Source organism: Atta cephalotes (genome assembly GCF_000143395.1).
Source record: "Atta cephalotes unplaced genomic scaffold scaffold00042, whole genome shotgun sequence".
In the NCBI taxonomy this organism is placed as follows: Eukaryota; Metazoa; Arthropoda; class Insecta; order Hymenoptera; family Formicidae; genus Atta; species Atta cephalotes.
Window position 1 is genome coordinate 334,793 of NW_012130106.1, and position 6,728 is coordinate 341,520.

At 34.2% G+C, this 6,728-nt stretch overlaps 1 long non-coding RNA gene across 1 annotated transcript in view; it reads left to right on the forward strand.

Moving 5' to 3' along the window:
* The first annotated feature begins 2,064 nt into the window (after positions 1-2,064).
* Positions 2,065-6,728, forward strand: part of LOC105622238 — a 21,072-nt gene continuing 16,408 nt past the window's right edge. Inside the window, exon 1 of the long non-coding RNA XR_001046510.1 lies at positions 2,065-2,270. This is a non-coding gene — a long non-coding RNA (uncharacterized LOC105622238). The remainder of the gene's footprint in view (positions 2,271-6,728) is intronic.

A 6,728-nucleotide genomic window follows, 5' to 3' on the forward strand; every position in this document is an offset into this window, starting at 1 on the left:
AAAGCAGAAAATCAAAACCTTCCGCAAATGCTGGTTGGTTAACACAAAATTCGATAATATACATTTCAAACACATAAAAATCAAGGTTTTTGTATGAAATCAAAACGATATAAAAAATTCCATAAATTCCTTATTTTCCTCAATAATCAACATCTAAATATCCACTTCACTGTAGACATAGAGGAAAACTCTCCTTCCTAGATGTTCTTGTTTCTAAGAAAGTTGATGGTACCTTAGGCCATCAACGTATAGAAAACCAACACACAGATACCGAGTCGCACTACAAGCATAAAAACAGTCTGCAATCAATTCATTTGTACATAGAGCTTTCACTATCTCTGACAAAGAACACTTAACCTACAGACAGAACTCAAGCTAAGATTAGCCTTATAGAAAAACGAACACGATATAACCAAATAGACGTAACCAAAATAATCAATAACATGCAAACAACGGTCTCTGATCAGACAAAACGATCTTATCCATTCTTCCATACGTCAAGAAACAACAGATCGGATTGACAGAATATTAAACACATTATCTGAACTATCTTTAAATCACCCAAAAAAATAGGACAAATCTTATGAAATCCTAAAGATGAAAGACCTCCACTCCGCAGGGATATACAAAATATCTTGTTCTTGCAAGTATACATTGGAGAAACCGGAAGAATGATCAATCTACGGATAAAAGAGCATTAACGTGATGTCAGGCTAAAACTCGCTACAGTGGCATCAGAACAATATCGAAACAGGACATCAAATACTATATGACAAAATGACCACAATAGCTAAAATTACATTATACTTTCCAAGAAAGTATAGAGAAATCATAGAGATACAAAAACACCCTAATCTAAATAGAAATAATGGCTATAACAACATAAATAAAATATGGAAAACCATTCTTCCGGTTATTGAAAACTAACTAATTTCCTCCACCTCTGCCCCTTCTCTACATCCACAATTCTCTTCTTTCCCCTCATCACTTTAACAAGCATAATAGGGTGTATATGCTTAAATCCGCTGTTTGCTCATAGATGGCATTAGTGAGCGTACAACACACTTTTTTTTTATGTGTTTGACATCTGTCAACATTAACAGTGCACATCATCAGCAATTTCATACAATATAACATACATTTGATCCTGCCCAACCATCAACATTTTCCACAAGACCAAATCGCTTCGAACGGAAGACGATGCTGTGCGTTTGGTGGGATCAGGAGGGTGTCATCTACTACGAGCTGTTAAAACCTGGTGAAACTGTTAATGCTACCACCGCTACCACCAACTGATCAAATTGCACATACTCTGAAAAAAAGGCCGCATTATCGGAAAAGACATGACAAGTTGATTTTCCTCCACGACAACGCACTATCGCACATGTCAACAATAGTCCAAAACTACTTGGAGACACTCAATTGGGAAGTGCTACCCCATCCCGCTTACTCACCAGACTTGGCACCTTCTGACTATCACCTGTTTTCGTCGATGGGCCACGCGCTCGCTGAGCGGCACTTCGATTCTTACGAAAACGTCCGAAAATGGCTTGATGAGTGGTTTGCCTCGAAAGATGAGGAATTTTGTTGGCATAGTATACACAAATTGCCCGAAAGATGGGAAAAATGTATAGTTAGCGAGGGCAAGTACTTTGAATAAATTTGTTTTTACTTCCTAGGAAAAAAAAAGTTTTTCTGACTAAAAAACAGCGGATTTAAGCTTATACACCTAGTATAATAAAAGGAATGGCCTGGAGGAACAGTTGAGTAGCAGATTAATCCTCGCTCTGATGAAGTGGGGGCTGCAAATCCACTTTCACGAAACGTAGGCATTCCCCGAATGAAGACACGAAGGAAACCTGCGAAACGCATCTTTACATAGAAAGCATCCGTGGAAGCCTCAAAAATATATAAATTAAAATAAAAAATATATAAATTTAGTATAAGTATGATTATAAGTATAAATATAAATAAAGTAAAGTATGCTTATGACTTATCTAAAATTTACAAGCTGGGTAATCCTTTGAGAATTACCGTTTCTTCTGTTAACAGTCCATTTTATTATTTTTTCTTTTTTTTATAATATTACTTAATTTATTACTTTTATAATATTACATAATATTACTTATAGCAGTATTCCTGAGGTTTCTAGCTAGGTCAAGAACAGTTTCCATTTAATAAACTTAATGGTTCTAATTTCCCTATGTTAGATATTGTTTCCTTGTATACCAATGTTCTCATAGAACTGGCAACTGGAGCATTGTTAAAAGGTGAGGTCACATTGCTAGTAATTACTATTATATCTTTAAACAATTTCTCATTGTCATACGCTTTATTCTGAAATCAACAATTCTTTCTTTTAATAATAAATTTTACAAGCAAATTTTCGGTACTTTTATAGGGTTACCTCTGTCCCCTGTTATAGCCAAAATAGTTCTATAGGATTTAAAGGCTTCGGCTATTGAAAACCTGTATAATTTTTGTTTTATTATTGATACATGAATACATTCTCTTGACGGCTCCTTCTAATATGATTGATGATATTCGGAATGTATTTAATTCATATTACATAAAGATTACAGTTATCCTTGAAATTGGTGATTGAATTTTCTCGATACTATTATTATCGTTGACAACAATAAAATCATCTTTGAGAGGTTTCAAAAGCCAATTTGCCCAGGGATTTTTCTTAACTTTCATTCTTATCTCTTTGTCAGAGGCGTAAGAGAGGCGTTATCATGGGGGCTGTTGACAAAGTCATATTATTATCTCATCCTAGGTTTCACGAAAAAAATCTCACTAATACTATCCACACTTTCTTAGATAATGGCTCTCTTCACTTCATTTTTTCCACTATACATAATAGATTGAATTACCACATCCAACAATATTCAATCTTCTAATAAAAAAGGAAAAATTACTCCAAAATGTTTTATTATTCCATATGCTAAATCGGTTTCTGAAAGCTTAATGCCCATTGCTCTTAAAATGAATTCATAATTAGTATATTCCATTCCTAACATCCTTAAAAATTAATTCTTGTCCAATTAGCTCTCTACTATGCCGAAAAAAACACAGATCAGAATTCAGAACAATTTATGAGCTTCCAAACCTCACAAAAAAAATTTTGAGCTCATTCTGGTTATCAGGAATCTTAATTTAAAGGTAGATAGACTGAATAGACGTCCCCTACCCCTTAAAATTAATAATAGGAAATCGTTCCTAGGTTCAGAATTAGGAGTTCTTTATAAGAATCGTGGAGCGACTTTGATGCCCTTAGCTGCTAAGAGGCGGTACGTTCCCCGAAGTGCCGAGGTGCGATATTACTGGCGCCTTTATATCAGAGATCCCGGGAAAAGATAAGGATCCTGCGGCGGACGCTCTTGCGTCCCGCATGCGGAACTTATTCGCGAACATCCCGGGGACGTGGATAAATCGGCCTGTTCGGAGCCTCCGAATCACCGGGTTCGACGGTTCCGTTGTTCCGGAGGAGGTCTGCGGTGTGTACTGGCCGATATTCGCCTAAGTACCGCTCGGTACACGCAGCGCGGCCTTGGATCTATTTGGACCCAATTTCCCACTGCGGTTTGGGTGCCTGATTACTCCAGCCGGTGCGATTTGGCGCGAGAGCTTTTGCCGGGAGCATGGTGCGGTCTCGCTTCCACGGTTTGCAACTGACGCGGGTCTGGAAGGAATGTTATTCCGGCCTTGTGACATGCCCAGGCCGCGTCACAAGGCCGGAATAGGACACAAGGAAATTTTTAGTAAGCGGTTTCGGTTAGTCTCTTTAGAACGTGTCAAACTTTGTTGAGTATGTCCATCAAGGGCCTTCTTGGACTGAATCCAACATGTCCAAGGTCTAACCAGCCCGGAATATCTATGAAGATTTTCCCCTCTTACACAAAAAGGAGCTCTTTATGAACTTTTAAATCAGTCCACTTTCGATTTTCAAGCTCCATCTCTTATCTCCAAAATTAGTCTACACTCAAGAGATAAGTCAGTTAGTTAAAAATAAGACTACATCTAAAACTTCAATAAATATTATTGGCACAAATCTGGTACAAAAATATATAATCTTTAATTTTTGAGCTGCAATCTCTTAGCAGGAAAACCACCTCTTGTTCTTTTCACGCAAGAGAGAACTATTCCAGTATGAGAAACTAAATCATTTTATAACGGAAAATTATCTGCTTGATTTAGGAACAAAATATTCACAAACCAATTTTTGAGCTGCAACAAGAAAACTACTCGCCCTTTTCACACTAGAAAGAATCATAAGTATTATAAAATCGAAAAATAAGTCAACTTACGATAGAAAATTGTAAAAAGTCTTTTTTATTAAAGAAAGTACAGATGAATCATAATATAACATTTCATATAACTATTCGCCTAAATCTTTTTTGTTTTAATAAGTATAATAATATACAAAGTAAGTAAAATGTCCCGGACCGGTGAAATATCTCGAAAACCAAACATTTTCGAAAGAAATGTTTCTTACAAAAGTTGTAAGATTTTAATAAATGATCTATTCACTGATCTGGTCAGTTTAACCTTAGGTGGCGTCGCCAAAGTCAGGTCAAGGTCATATCGATTTTTTTTAATGACACATTCTATTTTTGATTCCAGAATCTTATAGCTGGTATTAAGAGTTTTTCAAAACACTACAATAAAATTTTTGATAAAATATTTTTCGAGTTAAAGGCTAAGTTAGCCGGCATTAGCATTATGCAAGATATCCGACCGACGGCTAAGACTTCTTAAATGCTGTTCAAGATCAAATTCTGAATAACATTTATTAAGATTAAGATCATTGGAGACTGCTTCTCTTATTTTCATTTTTGTATTGAAAAAAATACATTTTTATGTAAAATAGTTCTTTCTAGCGTGAAAAAAGCTAAAGATAGTTTTTCTATTAAGGGGTTGCAACTCAAAAATCGGTTTGTGCGTATTTCGCGAGCTCCTAAATCAGCAGATAATTTCCCATCGTAAAATGATTTATTTTCTCATATTGGAATATAGTTTTCTCTTGAGTGAAAAAGGCAAGAGTGAAAAAGGCAATTTTCCTGTTAAATTTTCAATGACTTATCTCTTAAGTGTAGTTTACACCTAATTTTAGATTAGATCTAGTTTTGAGATTATTTTGAGGATAAAGGATGGAGCTCGAAAATTGAAAAAACACTGATTTAAGAACTTATAATGAGTTCCTATTCTAAGCCCAGGAGTGATTTCCTATTGTTAATTTTTAAAAGTGCGAGGGGCTGAGTGGACGTCCACTCAACTTCTTCACGTTTAAATTAAGATTCCTGCTAATCAGGACGAGCTTAAAAATTTTTTTTGAGGAATTTGAAAGCTTATAAATTGCTTACAATTCTGAGCCATGCGTTTTTTATTTTGGCATAATGAGGGAAGGAGGGACAGCTGGACAAGAGTGGCAAGTTGCGACCGAGACACTAGAGATACAGTTCCCAATATCAGTTGAACTGATGAAGTTCTATATATATTTAATCGATAGCTGCACGGATTGTATAATGAAAGTGCTTTTATTTTTTTCCACATGTCCTGCAAGCAGAGATATTGCGACGCAAACCTCTGAATCTCTGAACTTTATCATCATTTTAAGAAACATCGTCATTATTAACGTTGTCGATCAGCAGAATGTATGGCTACAGCATCTGTTGTTAAATGACGCTAAAAGTGCTGATTAGATGTCTGATTAGATCCCGTTCGTTTAAAGGCTCATGGCAATGTGCGCGAGGCGTTTGCTAAGCATTTCCCACTCCCGCGTTATCGATATTCAGCACTTTATAGATTAATATCTTGATTACGAAAATTGAAAAATGATCAAGAACTAAGCTAAGAAATAGTAATGACAAAGCGATTCGTTATTGATCTGTATTTATTAATAATAATATTTAACAAAATAGTTATATACATTATAATGACGATTGCATTTATTACATAAAAATGGTTATTTTTATTTATTATTCGTATCTTAACATTGTACTACAATAATAATTCAGATTATCATAATTTATAGTACAATTTTTCCATATTTGAACTAATAATCATAAAAATGGACTTCCTAATCATAGTTTTTAACTATGCAATTATAATTATAAATATCAAATATTTTTCTCTCTGGATAATGACATTTTTAACTCAAATTTATATATGTTCTATTTTTTTTTAAATTGGCAATTATACCAATCGATACAACACATTTCAGCTTAAAGTTTCAGCTTTAAGAATCTGTTTTTCTAAATTGCAGTACAACGATTTTTAATGGAGTTATGTTCATAATAGGTGCTTCTTTTTAATTAACGCGTTCTTTTTTTATTCTTTTAATTAGCACTCGCCATATATCGACAATGATTTGGCCACAAACAAGTCTGGCGTAATAATCAAATCAATATAACAGTAAAATAGAATGTGTGAATGCGAATATTTATCAAATAATCCTTTAAATAACATATGAATATCAATTGCAGATCTATTTGTTCTTTTTCCAGTAGCCGAATAATTCGCAATGTTTGAACCATACATATCTAATATTACTTCACGGACCATAATTTTCCAATCTTTATTTAATTGTATCTTCATTTCTAAAAATGATTTTTTTCTTTTAGAAGTATAAAATCCTGAATTAGGCGACATTTCTTCGTAAAATAAAAAAGATTGACAAGTTCTTTATTTGAATAAATTTTATATATATATATATATATATATAT